Below are 22,032 nucleotides of genomic sequence, written 5' to 3' on the forward strand. Positions count from 1 at the left end.
ACCGTATCCGCTCTCCCCGGACCCGGCATTCACTGTATCCGCTCTCCCACAGTACACAGAACATGGAAATGCAATTACTGTAGTAAATATAAACTGCTAAATAATTTTTTCCCAGCAGCAGTTTGTAGCAGTCTTGTGACTTCTATCAGTGTCCGGCTGAGCACTGGTTAATCTTATAGGATGAGTTTTCATTCTCCTCTGACTGTCCTATGAGGCTGCATAACCCCTGACCCTTTGTCTGGACAGTGCTGATTGGCCCTTTGATGATCACATGCACTCTCCCAAAGAAAACAAAACTGTCTAGCACACTAAACTGAGCATGCGCAGAGTGACTCCTAGAGCTCTGTACTATCAGCAGATGGATTAGGGACAGTAGGAGGATCAGAGAAGACAGGCTCAAACACAATGCAGAGGATTAACCCCTTAGGTTCCATAGGGAGTATAAAAAGCATGCTTTCCTGCATATACAGACTGTTGTGGGGTTAGTAACACTTTAAGTAATGCTGATCATACACTTAAAGGAGAACTATCATTGCAATTTTTTTACATTGTTCTGGCACCATGGGACAAGGTATATGTAGTACTTTGTCCCAGACTCCCATTTAGCTAGAGGTCTCCTAAAGCTGGCCATACACTGATTGAAATTCAGCCGGTTCAGCAGTGGGTGGCCAAATTTCAAAGAGTGTGTGGCCATCCCTGCTCAGCAGATGTCTGTTGCTGAAAAACTTTTCTAAAGCAACGGCTGCAGCCGCTGATCAGTGTATTCTGTAACAATGTCCCATTGGGGAGTATTCCTCCCTCCATTCAGAGAACGCTTTGCATTTTCTTAATGTATGACAAGCGTTCATTGATTGGATGAGGTGGAGAGGTGAGGCAGTGAAGTCACGCTCTCCACCTCATCCAATCAGAGAATGCTTTGCATGCATTAAAAAAACACAAAGCATTCTCTAAATGGCAACTGTACTGATTGACCAAACTTCTGGGTTCACAATGTAGCAGGGCAGCTGCTCAGCACTGGAACCGGAAGCTACTAGAGATGACTGGAGTAGCAATGTCAACTACATAGATTTCCAGCTTCAATAGGAATCCCACAGGTATGTTCCAAGTTGGACCTATGTAAAAAAAAATGCTATGCCTGGAATTCTGCTTTATTCATGCAGGGGGTCTAAATATCAATTTATGACATATAGAGGGCACATAGAGAACAGATATTTTTTTTTCTTTTTTGTATAATCAGTTTTAATTAAAGTTTTACCAGTTATTACAAGACGAAAAACACAAACCTGATGCAAATAAAAATCCAAAGTTATCCAGGTACAAACCGTGCCAGGACAAGGTCATCCCACGCCCAGGGCAAAGATGCCAAACTGCCCCCACCTAACTTTCATGATGTGCAAGCTTAGGGAATCCTACACCCAGCAGTCACTCGCTGCCCACCCCTTGTCCTGGCCGTGGATTCTTTAATCTTGTAGGGGTCTAAATATCAATTTATCAGGGTGGAGCCATCCAGAATGCCACCTGTAATCCAGGTAAAGAGAGCTTGCTGTCAGTGCATGTATAGTGTAAACAGGGTACATAGAGAACAATAGAGGGCACATAGAGAACAAACATTTTTTCTTTTTTGTATAATCAGTTTTTTTTAAAGTTTTACCAGTTAGTACAAGACAGAAAATAGAAATAATAATCCAAAGTTATCACAGGTACAAACCTTGCCAGGACAAGGTCATCCCATGCCCAGGGCAAAGATGCCAAACTGCCCCCCCCCCTAACTTTCATGATGTGCAAGCTTAGGGAATCCCATGCCCAGCAGTCACTCGCTTGTCAAAATCACTGCTGCTGTCACTACTCCTGTCAGCCTTGTATCAGAAAGAAGGAGCTGCCATCCCTACGATGGACCATTGTGCCCAGGGCAGTCACCCCTCCTGCCCACCCCTTGTCCTGGCCCTGGGTACAAACACTTCAGCCATATGATAAATATTATATACGTGTGGAAAGTAGCGATGGCTTCAGAACCAACAGGCACATGTGGCTAAGATGGAGACAATAATGCGGGAGCAAAGATAACAGGAAGAGAAATCCATTCATCAATAGGTGACCCTGCAGGGTATGTCTGCTGGAGCCTGGTACAAGGGAAGTATAGGGCCTATGTAGTAGACCTGACCTTGTAGAGCAGGGACGTCAAACTGGCGGCCCTCCAGCTGTTGCCAGACTACAAGTCCCATCATGCCTCTGCCTTTGGGTGTCATGCTTGTAACTGTCAGTCTTGCAATGCCTCATGGGACTTGTAGTTTGGCAACAGCTGGAGGGCCGCCAGTTTGACACCCGTGTTGTAGAGGATACAGGAGCAATGTCACATAAGAGGAGCCTCACCCCGCAGACGAGGGACCTCATCACATAGTGCAGTGGAGAGTGACTGAGGCCAGGCTTGTGTGACCTATGGAGCCTAAAAAAAAAGAAAAAGGGAAACAAAAGAACTAATAAACTTGATAGGTTGGTAACAATGGACCTATCAAAAAAAAATACCTAGAATGTGCAAATAAGATGTCACTGTTACTGGGTACCCAAATGCAAGATCAAATATTTGGGGGGGGGGGGGTAGGTACAGGGGCGGACTGACAACTCATGGGGCCCCGGGCAATAGGGGATCATGGGGCCCCTGTGTCCTTGCCCAAACTCAAAAAAGCCTATGAAAATGGTACCAGGGGCATCTCATGGGGCCCCCTACTGACCCCGGGCCCTCGGGCAGTGCCCGAGTTTCCAAATGGTCAGTCCGCCCCTGGTCACACCTATGCAGTTTGCGTTTGATCCATTTCTGCAGTGCGTTTTTGCACATGCCTTTTTGACGCCTTTTGCCTTTTTGTTTTATGTTTTTTCTTGTTGCTAGGCAGATTTAAAATGCAAAATGCGGCAAAAACACACAACATGCTTTTCTGCAGCGTTTCCATTGAAGTCTATAGAACCAAAAACGCTTTTTGCATTGAAAAAAGCCTCAAAATGCAAAACGCTGCAGAAAACGCTTAAGTGTGAAATTAGGGTAAGGCTAGGTTCACACCTATGCAGATTGCGTTTGATCCGTTTCTGCAGTGCGTTTCACGTTGCCCGAGTTTCCAAATGGTTCTCCTGCTACCTTTCCAGGGGAGGACTGACCATGTTTTCTATGTTTCCATGCACTGAACCTGCGTAGATCAGTGCCGATAAATGCAGATCAACCCACCCGGAGTGAATGAGCCCTTCACAGAAACCTATTTAAATATGGAAATGCAATTCTGCAAAATCGCTGAATTCATACACCTTGTGATCTTCAGACTTTGCCAAGATGTTATAACAAACAAGCTACACGATATATATATATTTTTTGGGGTGAAGTACATTAACTTCACCCCAAAAAATAAAAAATAAAAAGTACATTAACAGCAAAGAGGCCCGAGACTTGTAGTAAGGGGCCCTGCGATTTCTGATGGCAGAACTGAGTCCCCAAAGAGGCCGCTAACAGGCAGCTCGATCTGGCGGCGCTTTGCGCTGAGCTCACAAAGGGAGACGTTTTTGGCACCGACCATTCTGCAAATGGATTCTGTACAGAGTCCACCAAGAGTACAAGTAATTCTGCTTTCCGCCCCAAGATTAAAGTTAAGTGGGGAACTTTCCTCTACAAATATATGATCTGGCAGTTCTATGGCAGCTGATTATTTGACTTTCAAGTCCCCCCCCCCCCAAAAAAAAGATATATAAAAAGGGTTTTTTGACTGTTTTTCTTATCGCACAACATGTTGGAAGGTGATCCAGGTGCCTCGCGCCTGTGCGCCAGATGGGGGTAACCCTTTGTGGGCCACAGATTGCTGCTGCACTTAGCATTACATATGCCGACATTAATGATCCTCCGAGGTCTATTTATGAAGGTCATAGCTGATATTTTGCCGTCCTGCCAGGGGGAACATTGCTTCCAATAATTTTGCCTGTTTATAATGCTGTTTTAGGCAATTCCTATGCTTCTAATAACCTCATCAAATCTATTTGGCAGATGACTTTGCCAGCTAATAAAAACTTAAGCCATTTTTCCTAAAAAAAAAAAAAATTGTCAATTTACACCGCACTAATCCTGGCGCAAATCAATACTTTCTGGTACAATCATTTTTATTGAAAAGGAGAAATGGAAACACAACCTCAATATTCCCATGCAGGGGATACAGATAATTAGGTATTATTTTTTATTATTATACAGGATTTATATAGCACCAACAATTTGCGCAGCGCTTTACAAAATGAAGGCAGACATGACAGTTACAATACAATTTGGTACAAGAGGAAACCGAGGGCTCGGCTCATTAGAGTTTACAATCTAGGAGGAAGAGTTGAGTGATACAAAAGGTAATAGCTGTGGGCAGATGAGCTGATGGAGGAAATAAATGGCGGTTTACTAGGGAGAAGCAGGATAGGCTTCTTTAAAAAAAGGTTTTCAGGGATTGTCTAAAGGAAGATAGATTAGGAGATAGCTGGACAGATTGGGGTAGGGAGTTCCATAGGATGGGAGAAGCTCGGGAGAAGTCCTGGAGGCCAGCATGGGAGCAGGTGACACGGAAACTATTATTATTATTATACAGGATTTGTATCGCACCAACAGTTTGCTCAGCGCTTTACAATATAACGGGAGACAATACAGCAACAATACTGTTCAATACAAGAGGGTTAGGAGGGCCCTGGTCCTGGGAGCTTACAATCTAGGAGAACTAGAGAGCAGAAGGTCTTGGGAGGATCGAAGAGAGCGGTTTGGTTGATATCTTGAAACCAGGTTGGTGATGTAGCTGGGGGCAGAGTTGTGGAAGGTGCATCATTGTACAGTGTTGGAGACATAAAAGATCAGTATTTTGTAGGTAAAACCAGAAAGGTGTACTTAACAGATGATTCCCACACAGGGGGTATTAGTAAAGCACCACTGAGAGAATTCTAGTAATGGTGAATTACATTTCACAAATATGAGAAGTTATGAAGCAACAACGTCCAGCCGGTGGCGATATTAGGTGCCCAAGTCCGAAGACCCAGGGGCTGAGTGGAACAAGTCATTACTTTCAATAGAGGAAAGAGAAAGAATTGCCCACAAAACGAAGAATTGTTTTATCAACTTGTTATTTATGTTATGTTTATTATTCTACTTTATTTTTCTTTTTTTTGTTGTGTTGTGGGCCAATCTGTCTGCTATGTCCTTTTTTTTTTTTTTTTACTTCAGTTCAGCAATCAAACTTTCCATAATGCCCTTTCTTATAAATTGGTGGCAAAAATAGTGTCGGCAGGTACAGGGAGAAGATCTGTGGCTTGCTGGGGGCGATTGGGGAGCGGCTGCTGGACCTGGAATATGTTACATGCTCCACCTTAAAAACAGGTGAAACATGTAGCATGTTCCCAAAGGAGAACATATGCTTTAAAGGCGAACTGATCATGTAATCCAGCTACTTATTCCTTAAATGATACATTCACCTTTTGTAACATGTTACATGGCCCAGACCCCCACTGCTCCCCGTGTCCTGTTGTGAAAGCTAGCGGGGGATCTAGCTCCGCCCGCCCAGCCACATCATTCATTTGCGGGGTTCTGTGAATGAATGAACTACAACAGGGGCGGACTGACAACTCATGGGGCCCCCGGGCAATAGGGGATCATGGGGCCCCTGTGTCTTTGCCCAAACTCAAAAAAGCCTATGAAAAAGGTACAAGGGGCATCTCATGGGGCCCCCTACTGACCTCGGGCCCTTGGGCAGTGCCCGAGTTTCCAAATGGTCAGTCCGCCCCTGAACTACAAGTCCCTACAGACTTTGTGGCTGTCGGCTTGTAGTTCTCAGTGAACTACCACGGCACTGTGGAGCGCTGTGGTAGTTCATTGATTCTTCGCCTTCATGTACACGTGACATATTGATAAGGCTGGTAACGTTAGCTGTGCGAAGTCAAGTTAAAAACAGTTTTTCAGCTTTTTTTAGTGTTTTTGCATTAGTGTTTAGCTGTGTTTTGCTGCGATTAGCTGTGTTTTTCTGCGTTTGCGTAGTGATGGAAAGACAGCATTGTCCTATTGGTGTTGCTATCCAAAAGTGTTGCCGTGGTGTATGATCAAAATGTCTAGATTATTGGGGGCTGGCAGCTTTTACACTAAAGTATGACCACAATTGCCTTGGTTTGTACTTTATTAAAAAGATCCAATACTGAAGTGCTAAACCAGAGATTCTTAGTCCAGATACATATTTTATTCCAATGAAGGATCAAATGGAACCAACACATTTTGGAGGGCAAAAGTTGCACCCTTCCTCAGGGCATGAAGATGAGAAACAATATACTGTATGTAGACTGGACTGGATGAAGATTACACCATAGTTACATGCTTAGTCTGGATGAAAAAAGACAAAAGTCTATCCAGTTCAATTATAAAAAAAGGTATAATCCTACACCCACAGTTTATCCAGAGGAAGGCAAAAAACAGCCCAGCAAAGCATGATCCAATTTGCTCCTGCAGGTGAAAAAATTCCTTCCTGACCCCCTGAGAGGCAATCGGATATTCCCTGGATCAACTTTACCTATAAATGTTATATCCAGTTATATTCTGTGTATCCAAGAAAGAATCCAGGACTTTCCTACAGCAATCCACTGAGCTGGCCAGAACCAACTCTTGAGGGAGTCTATTCCACATTCTCACAGCTCTTACTGTGGAGAAACCTTTCCGTGTTTGGAGATTACATTTCTTTTCCTCCAGACTTAGAGTGCCCCCTTGTCCTCTGTGATGACCTCAGGGGGAACAGCTCTACACCGAGTTCACTATATGAACCACTGATGTATTTATATATGGAGATCATATATCCCCCTTATGTATTATACATGGAGATCATATCCCCCCTTATGTATTATACATGGAGATCATATCCCCCCTTATGTATTATACATGGAGATCATATCCCCCCTTATGTATTATACATGGTGATCATATCCCCCCTTATGTATTATACATGGTGATCGTATCCCCCCTTATGTATTATACATGGAGATCGTATCCCCCCTTATGTATTATACATGGAGATCGTATCCCCCCTTATGTATTATGCATGGAGATCGTATCCCCCCTTATGTATTATGCATGGAGATCGTATCCCCCTTATGTATTATACATGGAGATCGTATCCCCCCTTATGTATTATACATGGAGATCGTATCCCCCCTTATGTATTATACATGGAGATCGTATCCCCCCTTATGTATTATACATGGAGATCGTATCCCCCCCTTATGTATTATACATGGAGATCATATCCCCCTTATGTATTATACATGGAGATCGTATCCCTCCTTATGTATTATAAATGGAGATCGTATCCCCCCTTATGTATCATACATGGAGATCATATCCCCCCTTATGTATCATACATGGAGATCATATCCCCCCCCATATGTATTATACATGGAGATCATATCCCCCCCCATATGTATTATACATGGAGATCATATCCCCCCTTATGTATTATACGTACATGAAGATCATATCCCCCTTATGTATTATACATGGAGATCATATCCCCCCTTATGTATTATACATGGAGATCGTTTCCACCCTTATGTATTATACATGGTGATCATATCCCCCCCTTATGTATTATACATGGAGATCATACCCCCCCTTATGTGTTATACATGGAGATCATATCCCCCCTTATGTATTATACATGGAGATCATACCCCCCTTATGTGTTATACATGGAGATCATACCCCCCCTTATGTTTTATACATGGATATCATATCCCCCTTATGTATTATACATGGAGATCATATCCCCCCTTTTGTATTATACATGGTGATCATATCCCCCCTTATGTATTATACATGGAGATCATATCCCCCCTTATGTATTATACATGGTGATCATATCCCCCCCCCCTTATGTATTATACATGGAGATCATATCCCCGCCTTATGTATTATACATGGAGATCATATCCCCCTTATGTATTATACATGGTGATCATATCCCCCCTTATGTATTATACATGGAGATCATATCCCCCCTTATGTATTATACATGGAGATCATACCCCCCCTTATGTATTATACATGGTGATCATTAGAGATGACCGAATTATTCAAAAATTCGCGGAATAAATTTGATTCGAGGCGAATATATTCGCTGCGAATTTAACTTATTAAAAGGGTTTCTAGGCTTCAGAGAGCCTTTATATTAGTGCAGAACACTGTACCTTTAATTTAAATGCCCTTGGAGTCTGCTGGGGAAGAGAACTAATACTGTCAGTCAGTATGACATGCAGATGAGTGCCGTCGATCTTAGAATCACCGCACACTTCACTCATTTGGGCAGAAACGGGGCCAAAACCAGAGTGTGGAGCCACAGTGTGGCGGTGGAGGCAGCAGCAATTGGAGGCCATACAGCACCCTATGACAAAATGGAACCCACCAGCAGTGTGAGGAGACCTGAAAGTGGCACATGGCAGAGTGTGGCGATAGAGACAGCAGCAATGGGAGGCCGTACAGGGACCCATGACACACTCTGGACCTGGCAGCAGCAAGAGGAGGCGGTACAGGGGCCCATGACAGATTAGGGGCCTGGCAGCAGCAGTGGGCGGGCGGTGGATGCAGCAGTATTCGGAAGCCAAACACAGGCCTCGGTTAAAAAGCGGAAGCCGTCAGCAGCGTGAGCAGACGACAGAGGCACATGGCGCAGGGTGGCGGTGGAGGCAGCAGCAATGGAAGGCCATACAGCACCCTATCACAAAATGGAACCCACCAACAGTGTAAGGAGACCTGAAAGTGGCACATGGCAGAGTCTGGCAATGAAGTCAGCAGCAATGGGAGGCCGTACAGGGACCCATGACACACTCTGGACCTGGCAGCAGCATGAGGAGGCGGTACAGGGGCCCATGACAGATTACGGGCCTGGCAGCAGCATGAGGAGTCGGTACGGGGGCCCATGGCAGATTACGGGCCTGGCAGCAGCATGAGGAGGCGGTACAGGGGCCCATGGCAGAGTGGCGAAGCGTAAGCAGCTTAAATTGAAGGCCATACAGAGGCCTATGTTAAAAAGTCCCCCCAGCAGCAGCGTGGGGAGACGACTATTAACCTAGGCCTGTGTATGGCTTCAGAATAATGCTGCCTACACCGCCACCCTGCGCCATGTGCCTCTGTCGTCTGCTCACGCTGCTGCCAGGTCCATACTGATTCATGGCCCCCTGTACCGGCTCCTCATGAACGTGGTTCAGCGGGTTTGCATCACTTAACGGCAAATCGTTGACAAACGCTGGGACGTTCAGTGTTGTGCGCATTAAGCCAGACACCAAAGGGCAGCACAGACCTGTTATTACTCGCTCAAGCATGGCTGAACAAAACCAGTCTCTACCACAAATTGGACCCAGACCTGCCCAGGGTCTCGTAAGTAGATTGCACGGAGGAGTAGAGTTCGTTATTGGAATTAACTGTGAGGGACTTTTAAACCTAGGCCTGTGTATGGCCTTCAATTGAAGCTGCTTCTGCTCCGCCACTCTGCCATTGGACTCTTGATAGTCGCCTAATGCGAGGGACTCCCTGCCTCCATCTCCACAGCATACTGCCACGGTGCGTCTGGGTCCTCTGTCTCCTCCTCCTCCTCTACCAGATGCTCCTGCTCCTCCACTCCTGTCCGCTGAGTGGAAAAACCACCCATTTCACTCAATAATTCCTGAGCACCAATGTCCTCCTCTACCTCCTCCTCTTCTTCCTGTCCTGCCCCCACAGGGGTCATGTGGCGTTGAGATCTGTGCGCCACGTCTACCGCACCCTGACCAGCCATTGTTAACGGCATTTGTTCCAGGACGTGCAACAGAGGAATGACGTCGTTCATTCCATAGTCCTGCCGACTCACGAATAGCGTGGCCTCCTCAAAGGGCCTGAGCAAGCGGCAGGTGTCACGCATGAGCTGCCAATGGCTGACATCTAAGTTACACAGGGAGTACCTTTATCTGCTTGTAACATCAGGAAATCGGTGATGGCCTTTCGCTGTTCGTAAAGGCGGTCTAACATATGTAGGGTTGAATTCCACCTTGTTGCAACGTCGCAGATCAGGCGATGCTGTGGAATTCCGTTCTGCCGCTGCAGCTCAAGGAGGGTGTGCTTTGCGGTGTAGGAATGGCTGAAATGCATGCAAAGTTTACGTGACATTTTAAGGATGTCTTGCAGTGGGATGGTGGATTTTAGGAACCGCTTGACAACCAGATTGAACACGTGAGCCATGCATGGCGCATGGCACAACCTTCCTTGACGCAGAGCAGACACCATGTTCTTTCCGTTGTCGGTCAACATGGTTCCGATTTTCAGTTTGCGCGGAGACAGCCATCTGTCGATTTCTCTGTTCATTACACTCAGAAGTTCCTCCCCTGTGTGACTACGTTCGCCAAGGCATACCAGGTGCAGCACAGCGTGACACCGTTGCGCCCTGCACATGTGATATGCCGGTCGGGTAATGGGACTTGGCACGGGGGTGGCGGCTGAGGACACGGCGGAAGAAGAGGTGGTAGAGGCGGACATCTTTGCTGGACCAAGGACGTGCAAACGTGGAGGCAAAAGCGGCGTGACCTGTCCAAGTTGCTGGTGCGGCTGTGCCGGCACCACGTTCACCCAGTGGGCCGTAAATGACATGTACTGTCCCTGACCGTAGTTACAGCTCCACACGTCGGCGCTGCCGTGCACTTTGGCAGAGACCGACATGCTCAAAGACTGGCCCACCATCTCTTCTACATGTGAATGCAGGGCTGGCACTGCCTTTTTGGCGAAGAAATGCCGGCTTAGCACTCTCCACCGCGGCTCGGCACAAGCCATCATTTCTCGGAAAGGTGCTGAGTCCACCACTTGGAAAGGGAGGGACTGCAGCATCAGCAACTTGGACAGGAAGACGTTCAGCTTCTGCACCGTCGGGTGCGTGCTCGCAAACTGTTGTCTCTTGGAAACGGATTCCAAGAAAGACTGCTGACGGAATCCGTGAAGAGGAGTAGCAGGAGAAGGAGCATCTGAACGAGCGGAAGATGCCAACGAGCGACAACTCCCCTCAGCAGAGGTGTTGGAGCCTTGACTGGCTGATAGAGGGTGATTGACGTCGGGTGACGGAGCAAGTAACGGAGCGGGTGATGGAGCGGGGGCTGGGGCAGGCAGAACCGCCGTATCTTTATCACGGTTTTCCCAGGCCACCGTATGGCGACGCTGCATATGCTGACGCAACGCTGTAGTCCCAACATGGGCCCCCTGGCCACGCTTGACTTTCTGGCCACATAGTCCACATACGGCTACGTTTACTTCCTCGGGCGGCTTGACGAAAAATTGCCACACCGCCGAGTAGGAAACTTTGCCCCCGCTACTCCTCACTGGCTGACTGCTACTTCCTCCGTGCACACCGGCACCACTACTGGCCGTGGTGGTAGGCTGCAGTGGAGCTGGTGCTCTACTCCGTGGCCGCTTGGCTCCACTGACACTGCTGCGACCCTGCTGCCTCCTGGGCAACCCACCGACTGTTTTGCTCGCTGGCAAGCTGGCACCCTCTTCTCCTGACGATGCGGAAGCAATAGCCTGATGACGACGAGGCTGCCAAGTGCGATCAGCCTCATCATCATCAATTAGGGTCTCCGCGTCACTACTAGCCCCCTCGGCTGCGTGTGGGTCAGGAGACAGACCTGTCTCTAGACCGGCTACCGAGCCACTCTCCTCGCCAGTACTTCTTCGCCTGCCTGCTGAAGAGGCGGATGTCTCCCCCCGTTCCTGACCGCCCTCTGTTAGCTCTTCCTCACTGTACAGTGGGGCTGAGCCCACAGCATGCGATACTTCGCTTGGTGAGGGAACACCAAAGGACAGGGGCAGGTAGAGGACACGTGATTTCAGTGGGCTTGCTCCCGGGCCATGCCAACTAACGGTTGTGTAGACGTACCCACCGACCGTTGGCTGTAGGTGTCAGAGGTGACCTGGGAAAAGGAAGACGACCGAGTCAACCAATCGATGACGGCAGGATTGTCGGTGGAGACACGACCGCTGGATGACACCAGGAACACTGGCCTCTGGCTGCGACTAGTGCTGCCTCGACCCCTTCCTCTGCTGCCACGTCTGCTCGCTCCTGAAACATTGCCTCCTCTGCCACTCCTCTGCATGTTGTCTGACATACTTTTTAATTCAATAAGCACCCCAAACATAAAACAGGATTTAACTCTTTGAACGTACAATAGTGGTTGTGAAGCAGAAAGTAACGATTCTGTGTCCCTGAGTAACGATTCTGTGTCCCTCAGTAACAAGTCTGTGTCCCTGAGTAACAATTCTGTGTCCCTGAGTAACAATTCTGTGTCCCTCAGTAACGATTCTGTGTCCCTCAGTAACGATTCTGTGTCCCTCAGTAACGATTCTGTGTCCCTGAGTAACGATTCTGTGGCCCTAAAGTCTCTGTGGCCCTAACTCTGTCCCTAATACAGACAGGTCTGTCTCTCTTGAATGACCGGAGGCTAATGGAGAATTCTAAGATGGCCGCGATTTATAGCTCCACCATTACACAGTGCTGGCTGGCTGGCTGCTGATTGGCTAATGCGATCACATGTCATGAATGAATGCATTATGGGTCAGCGCGCCTTGTCTGCGCGCCTTCCCAGAGATCCCCGCTCCGTCGCCACACATGTCGCCGCCATTTTTGGGAAAATTCGATTCGTGCATCCGAAGTTTGCTAATTTTCGGATTCGGCGCGAATCGAATTTTTCCTAATCTTCGAAACGAATTCCACTTCGTCATGTTCGATTCGCTCATCTCTAGTGATCATATCCCCCTTATGTATTATACATGGAGATCATATCCCCCCTTATGTATTATATGGAGATCATATCCCCCCTTATGTATTATACATGGTGATCATATCCCCCCTTATGTATTATACATGGTGATCATATCCCCCCCCCTTATGTATTATACATGGAGATCATATCCCCCCTTATGTATTATACATGGTGATCATATCCCCCCTTATGTATTATACATGGAGATCATATCCCCCCTTATGTATTATACATGGAGATCATATCCCCCCTTATGTATTATACATGGAGATCATACCCCCCCTTATGTATTATACATGGTGATCATTAGAGATGAGCGAATTATTCAAAAATTCGATTCGGCTGATTCGCCGAATTTGCGGAATAAATTTGATTCGAGGCGAATATATTCGCTGCGAATTTAACTTATTAAAAGGGTTTCTAGGCTTCAGAGAGCCTTTATATTAGTGCAGAACACTGTACCTTTAATTTAAATGCCCTTGGAGTCTGCTGGGGAAGAGAACTAATACTGTCAGTCAGTATGACATGCAGATGAGTGCCGTCGATCTTAGAATCACCGCACACTTCACTCATTTGGGCAGTCACGGGGCCAAAACCAGAGTGTGGAGCCACAGTGTGGCGGTGGAGGCAGCAGCAATGGGAGGCCATACAGCACCCTATGACAAAATGGAACCCACCAGCAGTGTGAGGAGACCTGAAAGTGGCACATGGCAGAGTGTGGCGATAGAGACAGCAGCAATGGGAGGCCGTACAGGGACCCATGACACACTCTGGACCTGGCAGCAGCAAGAGGAGGCGGTACAGGGGCCCATGACAGATTAGGGGCCTGGCAGCAGCAGTGGGCGGGCGGTGGATGCAGCAGTATTCGGAAGCCAAACACAGGCCTCGGTTAAAAAGCGGAAGCCGTCAGCAGCGTGAGCAGACGACAGAGGCACATGGCGCAGGGTGGCGGTGGAGGCAGCAGCAATGGAAGGCCATACAGCACCCTATCACAAAATGGAACCCACCAACAGTGTAAGGAGACCTGAAAGTGGCACATGGCAGAGTCTGGCAATGAAGTCAGCAGCAATGGGAGGCCGTACAGGGACCCATGACACACTCTGGACCTGGCAGCAGCATGAGGAGGCGGTACAGGGGCCCATGACAGATTACGGGCCTGGCAGCAGCATGAGGAGTCGGTACGGGGGCCCATGGCAGATTACGGGCCTGGCAGCAGCATGAGGAGGCGGTACAGGGGCCCATGGCAGAGTGGCGAAGCGTAAGCAGCTTAAATTGAAGGCCATACAGAGGCCTATGTTAAAAAGTCCCCCCAGCAGCAGCGTGGGGAGACGACTATTAACCTAGGCCTGTGTATGGCTTCAGAATAATGCTGCCTACACCGCCACCCTGCGCCATGTGCCTCTGTCGTCTGCTCACGCTGCTGCCAGGTCCATACTGATTCATGGCCCCCTGTACCGGCTCCTCATGAACGTGGTTCAGCGGGTTTGCATCACTTAACGGCAAATCGTTGACAAACGCTGGGACGTTCAGTGTTGTGCGCATTAAGCCAGACACCAAAGGGCAGCACAGACCTGTTATTACTCGCTCAAGCATGGCTGAACAAAACCAGTCTCTACCACAAATTGGACCCAGACCTGCCCAGGGTCTCGTAAGTAGATTGCACGGAGGAGTAGAGTTCGTTATTGGAATTAACTGTGAGGGACTTTTAAACCTAGGCCTGTGTATGGCCTTCAATTGAAGCTGCTTCTGCTCCGCCACTCTGCCATTGGACTCTTGATAGTCGCCTAATGCGAGGGACTCCCTGCCTCCATCTCCACAGCATACTGCCACGGTGCGTCTGGGTCCTCTGTCTCCTCCTCCTCCTCTACCAGATGCTCCTGCTCCTCCACTCCTGTCCGCTGAGTGGAAAAACCACCCATTTCACTCAATAATTCCTGAGCACCAATGTCCTCCTCTACCTCCTCCTCTTCTTCCTGTCCTGCCCCCACAGGGGTCATGTGGCGTTGAGATCTGTGCGCCACGTCTACCGCACCCTGACCAGCCATTGTTAACGGCATTTGTTCCAGGACGTGCAACAGAGGAATGACGTCGTTCATTCCATAGTCCTGCCGACTCACGAATAGCGTGGCCTCCTCAAAGGGCCTGAGCAAGCGGCAGGTGTCACGCATGAGCTGCCAATGGCTGACATCTAAGTTACACAGGGGAGTACCTTTATCCGCTTGTAACATCAGGAAATCGGTGATGGCCTTTCGCTGTTCGTAAAGGCGGTCTAACATATGTAGGGTTGAATTCCACCTTGTTGCAACGTCGCAGATCAGGCGATGCTGTGGAATTCCGTTCTGCCGCTGCAGCTCAAGGAGGGTGTGCTTTGCGGTGTAGGAATGGCTGAAATGCATGCAAAGTTTACGTGACATTTTAAGGATGTCTTGCAGTGGGATGGTGGATTTTAGGAACCGCTTGACAACCAGATTGAACACGTGAGCCATGCATGGCGCATGGCACAACCTTCCTTGACGCAGAGCAGACACCATGTTCTTTCCGTTGTCGGTCAACATGGTTCCGATTTTCAGTTTGCGCGGAGACAGCCATCTGTCGATTTCTCTGTTCATTACACTCAGAAGTTCCTCCCCTGTGTGACTACGTTCGCCAAGGCATACCAGGTGCAGCACAGCGTGACACCGTTGCGCCCTGCACATGTGATATGCCGGTCGGGTAATGGGACTTGGCACGGGGGTGGCGGCTGAGGACACGGCGGAAGAAGAGGTGGTAGAGGCGGACATCTTTGCTGGACCAAGGACGTGCAAACGTGGAGGCAAAAGCGGCGTGACCTGTCCAAGTTGCTGGTGCGGCTGTGCCGGCACCACGTTCACCCAGTGGGCCGTAAATGACATGTACTGTCCCTGACCGTAGTTACAGCTCCACACGTCGGCGCTGCCGTGCACTTTGGCAGAGACCGACATGCTCAAAGACTGGCCCACCATCTCTTCTACATGTGAATGCAGGGCTGGCACTGCCTTTTTGGCAAAGAAATGCCGGCTTGGCACTCTCCACCGCGGCTCGGCACAAGCCATCATTTCTCGGAAAGGTGCTGAGTCCACCACTTGGAAAGGGAGGGACTGCAGCATCAGCAACTTGGACAGGAAGACGTTCAGCTTCTGCACCGTCGGGTGCGTGCTCGCAAACTGTTGTCTCTTGGAAACGGATTCCAAGAAAGACTGCTGACGGAATCCGTGAAGAGGAGTAGCAGGAGAAGGAGCATCTGAACGAGCGGAAGATGCCAACGAGCGACAACTCCCCTCAGCAGAGGTGTTGGAGCTTTGACTGGCTGATAGAGGGTGATTGACGTCGGGTGACGGAGCAAGTAACGGAGCGGGTGATGGAGCGGGGGCTGGGGCGGGCAGAACCGCCGTATCTTTATCACGGTTTTCCCAGGCCACCGTATGGCGACGCTGCATATGCTGACGCAACGCTGTAGTCCCAACATTGGCCCCCTGGCCACGCTTGACTTTCTGGCCACATAGTCCACATACGGCTACGTTTACTTCCTCGGGCGGCTTGACGAAAAATTGCCACACCGCCGAGTAGGAAACTTTGCCCCCGCTACTCCTCACTGGCTGACTGCTACTTCCTCCGTGCACACCGGCACCACTACTGGCCGTGGTGGTAGGCTGCAGTGGAGCTGGTGCTCTACTCCGTGGCCGCTTGGCTCCACTGACACTGCTGCGACCCTGCTGCCTCCTGGGCAACCCACCGACTGTTTTGCTCGCTGGCAAGCTGGCACCCTCTTCTCCTGACGATGCGGAAGCAATAGCCTGATGACGACGAGGCTGCCAAGTGCGATCAGCCTCATCATCATCAATTAGGGTCTCCGCGTCACTACTAGCCCCCTCGGCTGCGTGTGGGTCAGGAGACAGACCTGTCTCTAGACCGGCTACCGAGCCACTCTCCTCGCCAGTACTTCTTCGCCTGCCTGCTGAAGAGGCGGATGTCTCCCCCCGTTCCTGACCACCCTCTGTTAGCTCTTCCTCACTGTACAGTGGGGCTGAGCCCACAGCATGCGATACTTCGCTTGGTGAGGGAACACCAAAGGACAGGGGCAGGTAGAGGACACGTGATTTCAGTGGGCTTGCTCCCGGGCCATGCCAACTAACGGTTGTGTCTGACGTACCCACCGACCGTTGGCTGTAGGTGTCAGAGGTGACCTGGGAAAAGGAAGACGACCGAGTCAACCAATCGATGACGGCAGGGTTGTCGGTGGAGACACGACCGCTGGATGACACCGGGAGCACTGGCCTCTGGCTGCGACTAGTGCTGCCTCGACCCCTTCCTCTGCTGCCACGTCTGCTCGCTCCTGAAACATTGCCTCCTCTGCCACTCCTCTGCATGTTGTCTGACATACTTTTTAATTCAATAAGCACCCCAAACATAAAACAGGATTTAACTCTTTGAACGTACAATAGTGGTTGTGAAGCAGAAAGTAACGATTCTGTGTCCCTGAGTAACAATTCTGTGTCCCTGAGTAACGATTCTGTGTCCCTCAGTAACAATTCTGTGTCCCTGAGTAACAATTCTGTGTCCCTCAGTAACGATTCTGTGTCCCTGAGTAACGATTCTGTGTCCCTGAGTAACGATTCTGTGTCCCTGAGTAACGATTCTGTGGCCCTAAAGTCTCTGTGGCCCTAACTCTGTCCCTAATACAGACAGGTCTGTCTCTCTTGAATGACCGGAGGCTAATGGAGAATTCTAAGATGGCCGCGATTTATAGCTCCACCATTACACAGTGCTGGCTGGCTGGCTGCTGATTGGCTAATGCGATCACATGTCATGAATGAATGCATTATGGGTCAGCGCGCCTTGTCTGCGCGCCTTCCCAGAGATCCCCGCTCCGTCGCCACACATGTCGCCGCCATTTTTGGGAAAATTCGATTCGTGCATCCGAAGTTTGCTAATTTTCGGATTCGGCGCGAATCGAATTTTTCCTAATCTTCGAAACGAATTCCACTTCGTCATGTTCGATTCGCTCATCTCTAGTGATCATATCCCCCTTATGTATTATACATGGAGATCATATCCCCCCTTATGTATTATACATGGAGATCATATCCCCCCTTATGTATTATACATGGAGATCATATCCCCCTTATGTATTATACATGGTGATCATATCCCCCCCCCCTTATGTATTATACATGGTGATCATATCCCCCCCCCCCTTATGTATTATACATGGAGATCATATCCCCCCTTATGTATTATACATGGAGATCATATCCCCCCCTTATGTATTATACATGGAGATCATATCCCCCCCTTATGTATTATACATGGAGATCATATCCCCCTTATGTATTATACATGGAGATCATATCCCCCCTTATGTATTATACATGGAGATCATATCCCCCCCTTATGTATTATACATGGAGATCATATCCCCCCTTATGTATTATACATGGAGATCATATCCCCCCTTATGTATTATACATGGAGATCATATCCCCCTTATGTATTATACATGGAGATCATATCCCCCCTTATGTATTATACATGGTGATCATATCCCCCCTTATGTATTATACATGGTGATCATATCCCCCCTTATGTATTATACATGGTGATCATATCCCCCCTTATGTATTATACATGGTGATCATATCCCCCCTTATGTATTATACATGGTGATCATATCCCCCTTATGTATTATACATGGAGATCATATCCCCCCTTATGTATTATACATGGTGATCATATCCCCCTTATGTATTATACATGGAGATCATATCCCCCCTTATGTATTATACATGGTGATCATATCCCCCCTTATGTATTATACATGGAGATCATATCCCCCTTAATCTCCTCTTCTCAAGAGGGAATAAATTCAGTTCCTCTAATCTTTCCTCATAGATCAGTGGTTCTCAACCTTTCTAATGCCGCGACCCCTTAATACAGTTCCTCATGTTGTGGTGACCCCCAACCATAAAATTATTTTCATTGCTACTTCATAACTGTAATTTTGCAGTGGGAGGACTAGTGCCACATCATTGGTGTCAGTGGGAGGACTAGTGCCACATCATTGGTGTCAGTGGGAGGAATAGTGCCACATCATTGGTGTCAGTGGGAGGACTAGTGCCACATCATTGGTGTCAGTGGAAAGAGTAGTGCCACATCATTGGTGTCAGTGGGAGGACTAGTGCCCCATCGTTGGTGTCAGTGGGGGGAATAGTGCCCCATCGTTGGTGTCAGTGGGGGGAATAGTGCCCCATCGTTGGTGTCAGTGGGGGGAATAGTGCCCCATCGTTGGTGTCAGTGGGGGGAATAGTGCCCCATCGTTGGTGTCAGTGGGGGGAATAGTGCCCCATCGTTGGTGTCAGTGGGGGGAATAGTGCCCCATCGTTGGTGTCAGTGGGGGGAATAGTGCCCCATCGTTGGTGTCAGTGGGGGGAATAGTGCCCCATCGTTGGTGTCAGTGGGGGGAATAGTGCCCCATCGTTGGTGTCAGTGGGGGGAATAGTGCCCCATCGTTGGTGTCATTGGGGGGAATAGTGCCCCATCGTTGGTGTCATTGGGGGGAATAGTGCCCCATCGTTGGTGTCAGTGGGGGGAATAGTGCCCCATCGTTGGTGTCAGTGGGGGGAATAGTGCCCCATCGTTGGTGTCAGTGGGAGGAATAGAGCCCCATCGTTGGTGTCAGTGGGAGGAATAGTGCCCCATCGTTGGTGTCAGTGGGAGGAATAGTGCCCCATCGTTGGTGTCAGTGGGAGGAATAGTGCCCCATCATTGGTGTCAGTGGGAGGAATAGTGCCCCATCATTGGTGTCAGTGGGAGGAATAGTGCCCCATCATTGGTGTCAGTGGGAGGAATAGTGCCCCATCATTGGTGTCAGTGGGAGGAATAGTGCCCCATCATTGGTGTCAGTGGGAGGAATAGTGCCCCATCATTGGTGTCAGTGGGAGGAATAGTGCCCCATCATTGATGTCAGTGGGAGGAATAGTGCCCCATCATTGGTGTCAGTGGGGGGAATAGTGCCCCATCATTGGTGTCAGTGGGGGGAATAGTGCCCCATCATTGGTGTCAGTGGGGGGAATAGTGCCCCATCATTGGTGTCAGTGGGAGGAATAGTGCCCCATCGTTGGTGTCAGTGGGGGGAATAGTGCCCCATCGTTGGTGTCAGTGGGGGGAATAGAGTCCCAACATTGGTGTCAGTGGGGGGAATAGTGCCCCAACATTGGTGTCAGTGGGGGGAATAGTGCCCCATCATTGGTGTCAGTGGGGGGAATAGAGACCCATCATTGGTGTCAGTGGGGGGAATAGTGCCCCATCATTGGTGTCAGTGGGAGGAATAGTGCCCCATCATTGGTGTCAGTGGGGGGAATAGTGCCCCATCATTGGTGTCAGTGGGGGGAATAGTGCCCCATCATTGGTGTCAGTGGGGGGAATAGTGCCCCATCATTGGTGTCAGTGGGGGGAATAGTGCCCCATCATTGGTGTCAGTGGGGGGAATAGTGCCCCATCATTGGTGTCAGTGGGAGGAATAGTGCCCCATCATTGGTGTCAGTGGGAGGAATAGTGCCCCATCATTGGTGTCAGTGGGAGGAATAGTGCCCCATCATTGATGTCAGTGTGGTGGAGGGGGAAATAGTGCCCCATCTTTGGGGTCAGGGGGGGGAATAGTGCCCCATCGTTGGTGTCGGTGGGGGGAGGAATAGTGCCCCATTCTTGGTGTCAGTGGGGGGAGGAATAGTGCCCCATCGTTGGTGTCTGTGGGGGGGAGGAATAGTGCCCCATCGTTGGTGTCAGTGGGGGGGAGGAATAGTGCCCCATCGTTGGTGTCAGTGGGGGGGAGGAATAGTGCCCCATCATTGGTGTCAGTGCGGGGGGGGAGGAAATAGTGCCCCATCATTGGTGTCAGTGGGAGAAATAGTGCCCCATTGTTGGTATTAGTCACACAAATGATGGGGCACTATTCCTCCCACTGACACCAATGATACTTACCTTGCTGACCCCTGCTCCAGCCTGGGCTCACTCTCTCACTTACCTGTCAGCTGTCTTCCTTCTCTGGCCGCTCTCCTCTTCACTTACTCCGGCAGTTCCCTCGATCTTCTTAGATCTACGCGCGCTGCCGCTCGGCTCCTCCTCTCCAAGCTCCACCTCCTCGCCGGTGATTGGCCGCCTGTGTGCCTCTCCTGAGCTACAGTTCCGGTGGCCAATCAGCGGCGAGGAGGCGGAGTTGTTGAGGGATCCCGGAGGTGTGGCCAGGTGACAGGGCAGCGTGTCATCCCGCCCACACATCGACTGAGTCAGAGGAGCGGTGTCTCGGTTCCTAAGACCATGGGAAATATGTGTTTTCCGATGGTCTTAGGCGACCCCTGGGAAATGGTCGTTCGACCCCCAAAGGGGTCGCGACCCCCAGGTTGAGAACCGCTGTCATAGATGATCTCCTCCATGCCTCATATCAGTTTGCTTGCCCTTCTCTGTACTTTCTCCAGTTCCCCAATGCTCTTTTTGTGAATTGGTGTCCAAAACTGAACTGCATATTCCAGATGAGGTGTTACTAATGATTTGTACCAGAGGGGAAATGATATCTCTCTCCTTGGAGTCTCTTCCTCTCCTAATACAAGAGAGTATGCTAGGAGGAGGGATTGAAGGAAGAGGATTGGTGCTGGGATGAGGGATTGGGGGGGATTTGCACTAGAATGGTGGACTGGAGGGGGCATTTGTGCTAGGAGAGGGGATTGGGGGGGGGGTTGTGCTAGGAGGGGGGACTGGGAGGGCTAGGGTAATTTGTAGGGGGTTGTGCTAGGAAAATGGATTTAGGGGAATTTGTGCTAGGAGGGGGGGATTGAAGGGAAATGATTGGCGCTGGGAAGAGGGATAGGGGGTATTTGTGCTAAAGGGGTGGATTAGAGGGAATTTGTGCTAGAAAAGGAGATTGGGGGGGCATTGTGCTAGGAGGGGGGATTTGTTTTAGGAGGGGAGATTGGGGGGGGGCATTGTGCTAAGAGGGGGAACATTTTACATGCTCCATCCTAAAAAAACAGTAACATGTAACATGTTCCCTTAAGGTGAACCTATCCTTTAAAGGCAAACTGATCATGTAAGCCTGCTTCCTATTCCATAAAGGAACAGTTCACCTTTCGTAACATATTTGGGATGTAACATGTTACAAACGGACCGGCCATCCTGTTGTGACCGCTAGCGGGGGATCTTCTCCTCCCCGCTAGTGGT

General features: G+C 49.4%; 1 protein-coding gene across 2 annotated transcripts in view; it reads left to right on the forward strand.

The window, feature by feature from the left end:
- Positions 1–22,032, forward strand: part of UBE2U (ubiquitin conjugating enzyme E2 U) — a 76,410-nt gene that overhangs the window by 28,976 nt on the left and 25,402 nt on the right. The gene's annotated exons all lie outside the window — the stretch shown is intronic.

The sequence above is a fragment of the Staurois parvus genome, unplaced genomic scaffold, assembly GCF_062004578.1.
Source record: "Staurois parvus isolate SC_StPar_1 unplaced genomic scaffold, SC_StPar_1.0 ptg000709l, whole genome shotgun sequence".
Lineage (NCBI taxonomy): Eukaryota > Metazoa > Chordata > Amphibia > Anura > Ranidae > Staurois > Staurois parvus.